This window comes from Opisthocomus hoazin, chromosome 8 (genome assembly GCF_030867145.1).
Source record: "Opisthocomus hoazin isolate bOpiHoa1 chromosome 8, bOpiHoa1.hap1, whole genome shotgun sequence".
NCBI lineage: Eukaryota > Metazoa > Chordata > Aves > Opisthocomiformes > Opisthocomidae > Opisthocomus > Opisthocomus hoazin.
The window spans coordinates 34,938,110-34,950,967 of record NC_134421.1 but is presented as its reverse complement, the minus strand read 5'-3'; the positions used below and the strand labels follow the sequence as shown (position 1 = coordinate 34,950,967).

The window sequence follows — 12,858 nt, the reverse complement described above, 5'->3', positions numbered from 1 at the left end:
GACCAACACCAAAAAAAGAAAGCAGAAAAATAGGAGGCGGCCACAGTCGTGACTGATGACTGTGGTGAGGAACTATGCCCAAGAGAGACAAGCACTAGACAGAACAAAGAAAAAAGACAGCAGGCTGCTTCCTAAATGCCAAAACAAAGCAGGCAGTGGTAAGGGTGAAGTACATTCTGGAGACTGCCTCAGTGTTCCTACTAACCGACACCCATCGATCAACAACTGATCTTAGTGGACTAAGACACAGTAAGCAAAGGTCTCCTTTAAGGACATAAAAAGATGAGACAAAGTGATAAGAGAAGCCTTTGCAGGTGCCTGCAATCAGAGTAAGAAAATTGAATAAGAAAATACATGCTGGAGTAAAGTTACCAAATGTCCTGTTAGCAAACAGGAGAGATTTGTATTCACAGAGTACTGGAGCCTGCTGTAAGGATACTAGGAAAATGTTCAACTGCAATGTCTTTCAGAAGTCCCCAAGATTGAAGCTGTAAAAGAAGGGCAGCTGGGCTTCAATGTATGGAGGAAACGACAGATGTCAAGATATGTTATTCAGTCTTAAAGCTAGAAAATTAGTCCAGAAATGTAATTCTGACACAGAAGAGAAAGACTGTGAAAGACAGCATTACTGTACAAAACTAGGACGCTATATACCATGATGCAAGAAATGGAATGAGAGCTTAATTAACCACCACTCAGCTCAGGTGCTCTTCCTAGTCAGAGCGCAACACAGGCAAACTGAACACAGAAGTGTAGAATATACAAAGCGAGAAAAGGTGCTTGGATGGAATAACATACAATACCAGTAAAGCATCAGTTAATTCAGTTAATTATAATAGAATTCCTTTTCCCCCCCATGACTTGAAATATTTTTTATACCCCTGTTGTCTTTTTTCCAGTTAGAAACCTGAGGGTTTAGAGGGAAGATTTAATGTTTTTGAAAGTGCTCATCAATTCTGAGTGATTCCTTTCTGTGCACAACTAGGATTGACTTTTTAAAGTCTGAACTTCCACAGGCACTACCAAAATAAGCTGCTCCATAAATCTGAACCAAACTTTATATTGTGATCCCAAAAGGGAGTCCACTCAGAAGCCTGGAGTTTCAGGCACTAAATAGCTTTAAAGCTGGATGACTTGTCCTCAGCAGCTGCCTGTCTGTCTCTAGTAACTAAAGAAGGTGGTTATGGCAACCAAACTCCTGTCTTAGATGCCTTAGTTATGGGTCTAAGTAAGGCAGGATGCACGCAGTGACTTGCACACAGCCAAATAAGCACGTCCAGCAGAGCAGAACTTAAGAATTCCCAATTCTCATTCCTGCACTGAGAAACAATTATTTTCTTGACTATTCCAGTGATTTATGGAGACAAACAAACTGACATTTACAAACATACGGGAAGGAGACACAAAAAACGTTTGTCATGAGTACCGTGACTCACATCGATCCAGAAAACTGCAAATCTCAACTTGTTATTGGCCCATCTCAAGTTCTGATGGCCTTGCGAAGAGGAGAGGGAACTAAATGTAAATATCTATTGAGAATGGGTAAATCGTTCGAGATGCTGCTCCAGTTACTTGAGAGAACGCATGATCAGCTTATGCCCTGGCGTTATTTCCCAGGTGCCTGCTGAAATGCACTGGGAAGGCAAAACAAGGCAGACAGGATGAATAAATAACATAACTACATTAGAGGAACCAGAAGAGAAGAAATGGAGTGTGTCTAACTGTGGAAAATAAACACGTGGAAGAGAAATCAGAAGGCAATAATCAAGCACACATTCCCTGACAGAGAAGGATTAGTTTATCATGTTGAAGTAAAGCATGGATATGAAAAATGAATCATACAGGTATAAATTATTCATGTGTGAAGATGCTTCAGTCATTAAGATATTTATACTGTGACTGAAGCACTCACACACTATGTTGATTTATTGGCTATGTAATTACATAAGATATACTGATGAATGTATGCGTGAAGAACACTCTAGATTTTTGATTTTGTTAATCATTTTTTTCACTTTTGAGCACTGCATCTCAATCAGTACAAGAGGCTTGATTAAAACCTCCCAGAGGAAGCAGCATTGCTTTCCGCATGCTGATACATTTCTTCAGCTAGACAGCAGCATACCTTTTTTATTTGACAGCTTAAATCACTAGCAACAGGTGGCTTTATTCTCAATATACTTTTATGATGTGGAAATATACTCTATGAGCTATAAAATTTTTTGGAAAAAATAAGCAGTGTCACCACTCTCCCTCACCTCAAAAGATAATCACAAATTGTTTTGAAAGTTGAAAAAAAAAATTTTTTTAGCCTGATAAAGTGATCATATTACATGTGTTCTTCACGTGCTTGTAAATGTGTGTACCTGCTAATCTTTATCTATCCTCACAGCTTGTCGAATCCAGTTCAATAACTGGTTGGTGGTGGAGGACAGAAAAGCTCTTTAGGATTCCCACAGTGGGGAAGTCAAAAAGTGAGCTGCTTTTACTAGGCAGCAGAGGTTCTACATGTGAAACAGTACTTATAAATGCCCTAAAAAAGGAAAAGCTTCAGTCCTAGCTTACAATCAATAATGACACTAAATTCACAGGAAACCAAACTTCTTTAGTTTACAATGCTTTTTTCTCCCCTTCCCAAAGCCTTTTGGTACCTGTAGCTGGGAAGTACTGCTATACTGTGGGCTTGTTCCTGTAGGAACACTGAACTCTGCTGCTACTATCTGTGCTCGGCAGCTTTGCACTTCTCTAACTGGGAGGTTTTGGATGTCTTCTTATTTTTTTCAGAAATCATGGTAACACAAGTTACAAAGGATTTTTTTGAGAGCCAAACAAGGAGGAAGGATGTCAAAACAGATTTTGACCTTAAAGAGCCAGATGAACCAGCTGAAACACACAGCTCCACAAGACTACTACTGATCTTGCCTGGATGCTGCTGTATCTTCTAGCAACGATGTGAGTGACAAACAAGTGGATACCTTACTATGTCACACTGATTTTCCTTTTGTCGAGCTTCTTTCCTATTAGGTGTCCAGAGCCTAAATTTTTTTTCACCTTAAAATTGTATACAGTAGGTCCACGTAGCCTTCTCTGTTGTTGTTGTGATTCTCTGACTGAAAGCGGTAAAAAAACCCAACCAACTCTTCACTGGTTCAGGTCCGTAAATAAATGTGTAGTTCCTCAAGCCTTGCAGTTCTCCCATTGCAAAGTTTCAATGCTTTTCTAGCAGTGCATTCACAGATCCTAATGAGTATCAGTCCTGTCAAACCCTAAGCCAGTATTTCACAGAAATATTTTTTCTTGGTCAAAAAAATGTGCTCTTCTGCTCCTCACATCTTTCTTTGTTCCCTTCATACAAAATCTTTGCAGCCCACAGACAGCGAGTAGAGCAATCTCTCTCTCAGGTAAGAGCTTTCTTTTGTCCATTCAGTTCTTGTCAGTACACCCAATTCTTTACCTTCTCTCTCTTTTTCTGTCACCCTAATTTTTACCAGCACCTGTGTGCCTCAGACTAGTCAAGAAAGCATAAAGGTAATTAGAACAATGGGATGCGCAGATTACATGTTCAGAGCAGTAAACCTTGTTAAGCTCAGGTCATATGACACCTGGATATCTTTCCACAATGCTCCTAAAAGAAAAAAACACCTTCTACCCCTTAACCAGTTTCCAGTACCAATATCCAAAGACTGGACTGGGTGGATCACAGAGGTGCATTTTAGTGAAGTTAAGGATGATTGTTGAGAACTGGAAAAAAACTGAAACCCCTGACACTCCCTGCTTTAAGAGCAAAATGTTGCAACATTTAGAGCAAATCAGTTTGAAGAAATCAGTTTGAAGCTCCCTATGACTCCCAAATGCCCTACACTTTATTCTTGCTTTCCTCTGCTCTCCCTGTGCTCTTTTTTAATTCACAAAAATCAATTATTCTTTCCAGCACCTGCTCAGCAATCACACATGCTAATGCTCTGATGTGTATGGCACGGTCATTCCTTATTCCCTGTTGAGTAAACTCTCACAGAAGGACCCTCACAAGCCCTTAAGTGCAGAAATGCACGGCCATTTCCTTGAACTTACTTTCTTCAACAAAAATAGAACAGAATGTGTGTGTGTGCATTCATGTATGTGAGCCAGTGCAAGTTACACAAAGGGTCCAATACAAAATACTCTGTTGAAGCTGGTTCTTACTCTAGCAACATACCACTATCAGCACTCAATGCAGAAGCAGTGCATTAAGGATTAGGACCCCTGTTTTCTGTATTAGGTAGCAGGAGTTGAACCATTAAACCCATTTTTTTCCCCAGAAATGGCTCAAGATTTTGGGTGTCAGACATACCACAGGTTTACCACCAGGAGATTTGAGTATTTGCCATTCCTTTGGAAAGCTAGATTGCTGAAATGCAAAAATCAGAGTCAATACATTTCTTACAGGGCACTTAAAATCCACGGCCAGTTGTACAAATTTGAGCCCAAGTAACCAATCCAAAGAACAGGCAGAACTTCGACAGATTAATTTTGTTTCTAAGACCTGCAGCTTTAGCAGTGACACTCTCCACACAGACCATTTTGCAAGGCCCTTTACAGCACTTCTCAGCTGACAGCAGAGCAACATGGCAGCACTCAGGGATTCCGAGTGCATTTGCATCAGCTTCTCTTCATTAACCAACAGACTATTCATTACCATCAGTCTCTTCCACTGCACTTAACGAATCCTGTCATTCTCCATGTTGTTTGCTTATTGTATTCTTACAGAGTTTTTTTTTAAAAACGAACACCAACCCAGACAGAACATTCTTTGTGTCCATTAAAATACTCTATAAGACTGATACACTTCAAGCTGTCCCAGCTCCTCATGGTCCAGTGGCAAGATCGTATCCCGATCTGGGATTGTGAGACTCATAATCCTCTGTCGCACCACGGCCCCACTGTTTCCCTTCTCACACTCCCCTGGGGCTGCCCTAGCGATAGGTGGTGGACCTCCTCCTGTCGCCTGCCTTTTCCATGGTCTCCAGCAAAACAAGAGCCCAAACCAGAAATGGCTAGTTACTTTACTGTGCAAGAGAGAGATCTGCTGGGGGTAGCAAACTTTTCTTCACCTTTCTCCTTCCTCTGTGAGTCTCTCTACTAATGCCTTCCCTCTTCTTTCCCCACGTTTGTAGTTCACCAGGTCACAGATGCAGAGAGATGGCACTATTTTTCAGCCACATCCTAAAATACTCCTTAGACTATGTAGCTAACATTTTTTAATTTCCTTTGTTGAGGCATCTTCATTCACTCCTATTTAACACCAACTAGATGATTAGCTAAGTCTCCCTTACACACGCAGAGCTGACTGATGCTTATTTTAACACTAATTTTTTGGGCATGGGGAGGCTGCTTATTTATGTAATACCCTTTCCTTGTACTCCAAAGATAATTTGATCTCAACTGATCTCCATTTTGCAAAAAAGGAAATATTACTTTTTTTTTTTAAATTATCTAATTAAAAAATTGAGATTGGGATCATGGGTCAATGTTTTCAAGAGGGAAAGTAGCAGTAAGGAAGAGAGGCAGGAATAAGACTTCTACAGCATCTAAAGAGCACAGGAACAACATTCAAGATGCCCTACAGCTCAGTAGTGCCATTAGCACTCATTCAGAGAAATATTATTTGATTTCTCATACTTCTGTGACTGAAAAGTTCGTAAGTAAACCACACACAGGGTACTGATGTGCAGTGCTGGCCTTGGTATTCTGTCCTGCTAATTTTGGATAATGTTTGCACCCTGGCTTTGTTCATGCTTCATTTAGCAGAGTAACCTTTTTTCATCGCAGATCTCACGGGAAAACTAGAATCAATGCCAGCTAGCGTGGTCTGATAATGATGGCTGAAAAGCAAAGAGTCATTGACAGTGCTTCTAATTCTCTTGAGAGCTGGAATATAGAAAATATTAATAAGCTTAATGACATGTGAGACTGTACCCTAAAACATATTTTGGAACAGAGTAAGCTGGCATTATACAATATTCAGGGAGAGAGGATGGTAGTTTTTTAAATAATAAAACAACTATCTAAAAATTGAATATTTTTCTTGTTCAAAGGGTCAGTGGCAGTCTCCAAGACACAACTTGTAGCCTACCACAAAATACGTGCGCTCCTAGTGTTCTCTTGATTATGGAGTATCTGTGTGTTTCAGGCAGACTGCAGAGCGAGCAACAGTTCTAATCTTACTCGGCTCAGATAGAAATAGAGGAGCAAGAACAGTATTTAAAAAAAAACCAACATATATAATAATAGTAGTGTCTCCTTCCTTATTGCCAGCAACAGCACGACACTGGGGTTGCTGGGCTACTAATTGACAGAAAGCTCACAGAATCCACAGAAAAACACGAAATTGCTGCTAAGGAAAAAAGCCACCAATGGCATTTTACACCCTCTCACCTTTAGAATAATAAGATTTCAAAAATGAAAAATAGGAATAATTTCAAGAGGATGCCAGCAGAATGAGTGATAGTGAAATCAGAGTGACCTCTCAACCTCAAAATGGAAAATGAAGACATTATTCTCTAAACTAATGTGTCGCCTATCTCCTGCCCTATACACAAGCAATTTCATATTCTTGTCAACCGACTATCACAGTCTTTCCATTTTCTTCTTCTCACTTAATTCCCACAGTTCACTTATGTGCTTCTAATTCAGCCAAGTGCTTCAAACCAAAAGCTTGGAAGCTGCCTTTACCTCATTTCATACTTTGCAACATTAGCCCCATCATCCTTCTCAGCTCAGAAACGCCTGCTAACCAGCTGAAGAAACATTCCTGCCTTCAAAGTGCTCACACCAGCGTGGGTGGGGATGTGCTCAAAATCCACTGGTAGACTTTCTTTCTCAGACTTTCTCTAATGTTCAGACCACAAAAGCCTGCCGAAGCCCCTTTCGCTTAAAAGACCTTCCCCAGTTCTTGGGACACTCCTTCCTCCCACTAACTCCGTTCCATGCTCAGGCATCTTTCATTTTTACTAGGTCCCTTCTCTGCCCCAAAGCTGTATTAAGTACCAACCTCTTTATTTATCTGTATCCTTCTTTTTGTGTGCCCTGTTAATCTAAAACCTTATTTACCTGTTGCTGAATTTACATCAGAGAGGGGACATGGCAGATGGAGCCTGTACAGAAGGTCCTGGATCTGCCTCTTTGAGGCTAGTCTAAATGCATTTTAAATAAGTCCAGGCTCTGCAATTTCTTTACTTTGTCACCTTGAAAACGAATAATACATAGAAAATTCAGCTGGCACTTAAAGAACTACTGAAAACTCAAATCTCCACCCCTGATGGCAGCACACTGTTTCAGAACTTGGGAGCTTACAAATACACCTTTATGGTTGGTTTGGCAACCTGGGCCTCAAACACCACCTTTCTATTGAAGGATGGCTTCTGAAAACCACCCTGAAACACTACATAGCATTAGATTGATTGCAAAATGTTTGCAGAAGTCAGCAGTGAGCGAATTCCGCCTGTGTTTCATTCCAGGAATGGAACCCACAAATAATTACTTTTTAAAAACATCTCCCAATATAAGAAAGACCCCCAAACCAGTGTAAATCATATGTAAAGTCCTCTGCTGAGACCCTGCAACACAAAGCACTATTTTCTCTATTGCACAAAGCATAGCTAAGAATCACAGAACCATCGAATCACAGAATGGTTTGGGCTGAAGGGACCTTTGACAGTAATCTAGTTCTAAACCCCCTCCCATGGTCAAGGACACCTTTCACTGCCAGGTTGATCAAAGCCCCGTCCAATCTGACCTTGAACATGTCCAATGACGAGACATCCACAACTTCTCTGGGCAATGTGGTAGACAGATGCATATGTATGAAAGAGCTTCTCATAGTTGATTTTTCTTGCAAGTAGGACAGGAAATAAAACACACAAGAACTTTGATTTCTTCAAAACACTTCAGCTCTTGCACGATTCTGTACCTGACTAATGACAACAAATGGAACAAATGAGGACAACACAATCTGCATCTCTGCCTGCAAAATAAGGCACAGCTGGTGTGTCCAATTTTACATCTGCCAGTCTTGAAAGTATGCCTGTAAGTAAGCACTACTATAGATGATATAAAGTGCTGCAGTACCCATAAATTATGTCTATTTGTCACAATGACCCCAAGTTTCCATCTAACAGGAACAGTAATAATTAGAGTGGGACTGGATTCTTTTCAAAAGCCTACAGAGCACAGAGCCCCTCGCTGCCAGCACTTGACAGATGGGAACAAACTCTGCGAACACCCAAACTTTGTGTCGAGCTGACAGTTCCCATCTGCCCAGGGCTCTACCAGGATAATGATGTCTCAGATAATCCCAAAAGATTCAGAACAAATGTGTGCCCTGGACCGTTTGCACATCTTGGTAAGAGAGCTGACCTGCACAAAACACAGTTAAAGCAAATAAGGACATCTTAATGCTGTGGTAGTGAGATACCTGAGCTGTCCCCGTCTTCCCGCCACACTGGTGGGAGCTGAAGCCCTGGAAGCAGCAGAGCCACAAGAGCAAGCTGCCAGGCCTGTGATAGCCATTTCTGCTTCTCACCAGGGTGGCTGACCCAAGTGCAGCCCCACTCCCACATGGATAGGCTGCTTGACATACTTGAGGCACTTGACTAGACCTTGCTCCAGAGTACCGACTCATACATTCATGATTACTTATCATTTGCATGCATTAGTGACCTCTGCACACAAGCTAAGCAGACTCTCTGTCTTGGAAAGCTGACTTTCGGTGTGCTTCTGCTAATGAGGAAATCAACAGACTTGGTTTGGTTGAACAGGCAGGAGGTTTCAGACTAGTCCAAAACACTCCTCTGCAAAGCCTATTAGGTGAGCATAAGCCAGAAGCAATGAAAAATTAAAGTAAACCTCTGCATTGTTGTCCATAACAGATAATATGAATTTATGTTGCTACAATTTTGTACTATCAGTACCACTTTTATCCCCAAAATCTTGGTCTCTTTTCAACAATCTGTGCTCTAGCACAGCTGTTTTATAAATAATTGGTGCATTGGCACAGCTATGGCATAAAATGCTACCATGCAGAAGGTCGCGGCTGAGAACTGACCTTGATATTTATGCACCAAGGAGCAGAATGAGAGTTTTGCAGCTCTCAGGGGTTGCACAAGATATTTGCCATTCAGTGCCAACCACTCATGGAATGAAACTTTGGTAGAATGAGTCAGGAAACAAGTTTATTCACTGCCCTCTCTTTCTGCTTTGGTATTGCCTGAGCAGCAGCTCATCAAACACATTTCAACGAAACAGAGAAAGAAATTTAGCTAAATTGCCCTCAAATCCAACACAGAAGCCATGGTTCTGAACATAAGCTCCTTGGTCTCACATTACAAAAATAATCCAGGGTTGTTTACCTGTTGCCCATATATCTCCAGCTTTTCCCCTCCCAGTGCTTGTTCCACAGAATCACAGAATGTTCGGGGTTGGAAGGGACCTCTGTGGGTCATCTAGTCCAACCCTCCTGCCGAAGCAGGGTCACCTACAGCAGGCTGCAGAGGACCTTGTCCAGGCGGGTCTTGAATATCTCCAGAGAAGGAGACTCCACAACCTCCCTGGGCAGCCTCTTCCAGTGTTCTGTCACCCTCAGAGGGAAGAAGTTCTTCCTCATGTTCAGACAGAACTTCCTGTGCTTCGGTTTGTGCCCATTGCCCCTTGTCCTGTCACTAATTTTGTTCCAAGCAATACAGAAACAGTACTACTGGGAGTATTCACACATTTAAAGTAAAAGACAGTTTCTATATCCCCTGTTCTCTGCAGCACACATTTCCAGCAAAAACAATTCCCCACATGTCTTCTCCCAAAATCCCACCCAAGCAGTAACCTCTAGAAACCCAAGCACCCAACAGGTGACAGAGTTCCAGCAACGAGAAGTGCCCTCTTTCATCTGCTTCCGCAGCAGGCAGTCTGTCGGCTTGCTGCCAGCGTCACCCTTGGCAAGGTTCCTGTGTGACTCCTGCTGCTGGACAAGCCATTTACCTCCTGCCAGAGCAGCTTCTGCTGCCAGGCTCGGAGGGATGCCAGGTTCTCTCGTGCCCTGGTCTGATGTCTTTTTTCTTTTGAAGGTGTTCCAGTGCTCATAAGGTACACAGCTTTGTAATTCAGTAATTACTAAATATGCGTAAAGGAGAAACTGTGAAAAGCCTTTTCTGGGTGTGTTTTTTTTTTTTTTTTTTTTTTTTTTTTTTTGACCAGTGAAAATACACCCAAATTTACCTAAGCTGTAAAACTCTTGAAAAATTAGAGGTCACGATGCTCAGAAGGCAGCTATTCCATTCAACGCTGCTGAGCTGACTATAACATAGAAACTGTGCTTATGCAAATTGTAGAAACCCAGATGAATTAGGAGTTGATTAAAATCAGCAAAACATCAATATAAATCATTATAAAAATACATGCACATAAAAAAAAGCTCAGAAGTGTCTGTTTACAAACAGAATGACATTAAAAGGAAAATATTACGGTCACCATGTGGGCACAAAGCACTTAAAACTTAATGAACACCAGAATGAATATTGCCTGGATGAACTTACTTTTACCTCCCTTCTTTAATTAAATAATCACACATTCTTTTTTTCTTCAAGAGCATCATGTGGAAGGTAGAGAGTGACTATTTAACGAACAGCAACACTTATCCCCTTTTTTCCCATGCTCGTGCCTGAATTACTAAACAGTGTTCTCATCCTTCTCTGAGCATACATGGTGGAGGAGAGCTATTGTATGGTGCAGCCTCTAAATATTCATTACAACACACACTTATTAATGATTTTATCTTATAAGCACCCTTTAGAGCAAAAGCATGCCATTTTCCCCGCTGTATAGATAAACAAATGAGGATCATAGAAAGGAAGGTCGAAAGCCTCCATTATGCCGGAGAGGCCGATCTGAGACACCTACGCTGGGATTCACTGCACCAAAACACAGGCACGTGTAGAGCTGACCTGAGGTAGCTACACCTCAGCTAAAGGCTTAAACTCCCCCTAGAAAACTGGTATTTAAAAAATGTGTTTTACCTGCCCTACTTCAGGCATCTACATCAAGATGAGAGAAGCTATTGCTTAGAACATTTCTCTCACTTGACTCTTTTCCAAATCACTTAGTACCATGCAGCAGGTGACTGATGAAGGAAAAATGCACGCAATCATTCCAATCAAAAATCTGTATCATAACACTTCTCCTCCAAGGCTGCATGGGCATCCTTAATTCTTGCGTTTCTCATCGTCGAAGAGCTGAACTGAAAGGAACTTTGCAAAGACAAGAAAAAACAACCCCCAATAGACATAATATCTTTTGGAAAAGTCACAAAATGCTGCTTCTCCTGAGCACACTGAGCTATATCCTTTCAAAGACTTCCAAATGCAGCTAAGTTGGGGTGGATTTTCACTGGGATACCCAGAAAAGAAGTTCCTGAAAAGGGCTTTCTCTCCCTCAACCAGTACCTACTGAATTGCATGTCTGTGTTCCAGTGCTTCAAAAGACACAACTTCACAAAGAAAGGGTTCTCCAACTTTCTCATCATAGGCAAAACAACTTTCTCTGACCTCATCCTTAGAAATGGCAGAACAATTTTGCCCGAAAATGCTTGGGCGGATGGAAGCAGCAGACTTGGGCAGTTACCGGGGGAAGGTGGAAGGAGGCCACAAGATCAACCTTACTGTAAAGTTTTCACTATTCTTGAAATCACGGGTTTAATTGTGAAGCAATTTACAGAAGTCTCAAAAAAGCCATTCCTCCTGCAAGGGGGATCATAAACAAGCACAGAAAGGACACGTCTCCTTTCTTCTTTGCTTTTCCGTTGCAGCTGTTTTCTAGTTTAAACGTAGCAGCTGCTACTTCTCCCACATTTCGTATCCAGCTAAAGAATGGTAGAACACACTGAGACAGACCAGCAGCACCAATGCCTCACCATGACTTCTAACATCAAATGCTAACATTTGAAATCTGGTCTATTACGTGAAAGCCAAAAAGTAAATAAAATTAAATGCATTGTGGCTATTCATCTAAGAGTTTCTCCAGCATGTCCAAGGGTGGAGAGCTTGCTGTGATCTAGATCCAGACTGGGACGACCTATAAAACTTCTCACAAAATTGGAGGTTTCATGCATGTACACCCTGTTCCCATGATAATGCTGAAGTATCAGAAGAGAAATATATTAGCAAATGGGTGAAGAGAAAACGGGCCTGGCATATTCTCTTTTCACTAGTAGAGAGGAGAGGACTGAGTGGTAATTGGGTGCAATTATACAGTGTAAACAGCACCGTTTTTAAATAATCTGCATCAGAGTTAGGTCTTTGTAATACAGATCTTTTCTCTACTTCAGACTCGAGTTGGCTGTAGAATCCCTAAGGTAGATGCTCTTATCCTGGTGAAATAAAACACTGATTTAGTGGTGCAAACACTGCTTAAACTAGAAGACTTCTATGTTGGCAGAAGACATTTATGTTGTTATAAACTGCGTGTCCATTTGGTGAGAACTGGTGAGGGGGACAAAGCACAGCTTTGCTGTTTATTTCCCTATGAGCAAAGCTCTTCAATTGTAGGAAAACAGCTAGATTTTTCTCCTTTGGGTCCTATTGTAAATCCCAGCTAAAATCATTAACAGTCTTCCTAGACAGTCAAGCAGGCTTGGACCAGGCCTTGGCTAACTTCATGAAAGGCACCTGATGGCTGACCTGAGGATCAATAGCTCTTGTTCTCGTCCTAAAGATTTCAGACAACAGCACACTGCAGCACTGCCGTGGCTCGGGATTAGATGCAGCTTCATGTGCATGCAAAAAATACTAAATTCTGTGGAGAGAACCACCTAGCAAAGCATATTCAACAATCAAG

At 41.5% G+C, this 12,858-nt stretch overlaps 1 protein-coding gene across 9 annotated transcripts in view; it reads right to left on the bottom strand.

Moving 5' to 3' along the window:
- GRIP1 (glutamate receptor interacting protein 1) overlaps positions 1 to 12,858 on the bottom strand; it is a 353,630-nt gene that overhangs the window by 50,242 nt on the left and 290,530 nt on the right. The window lies entirely within an intron of this gene.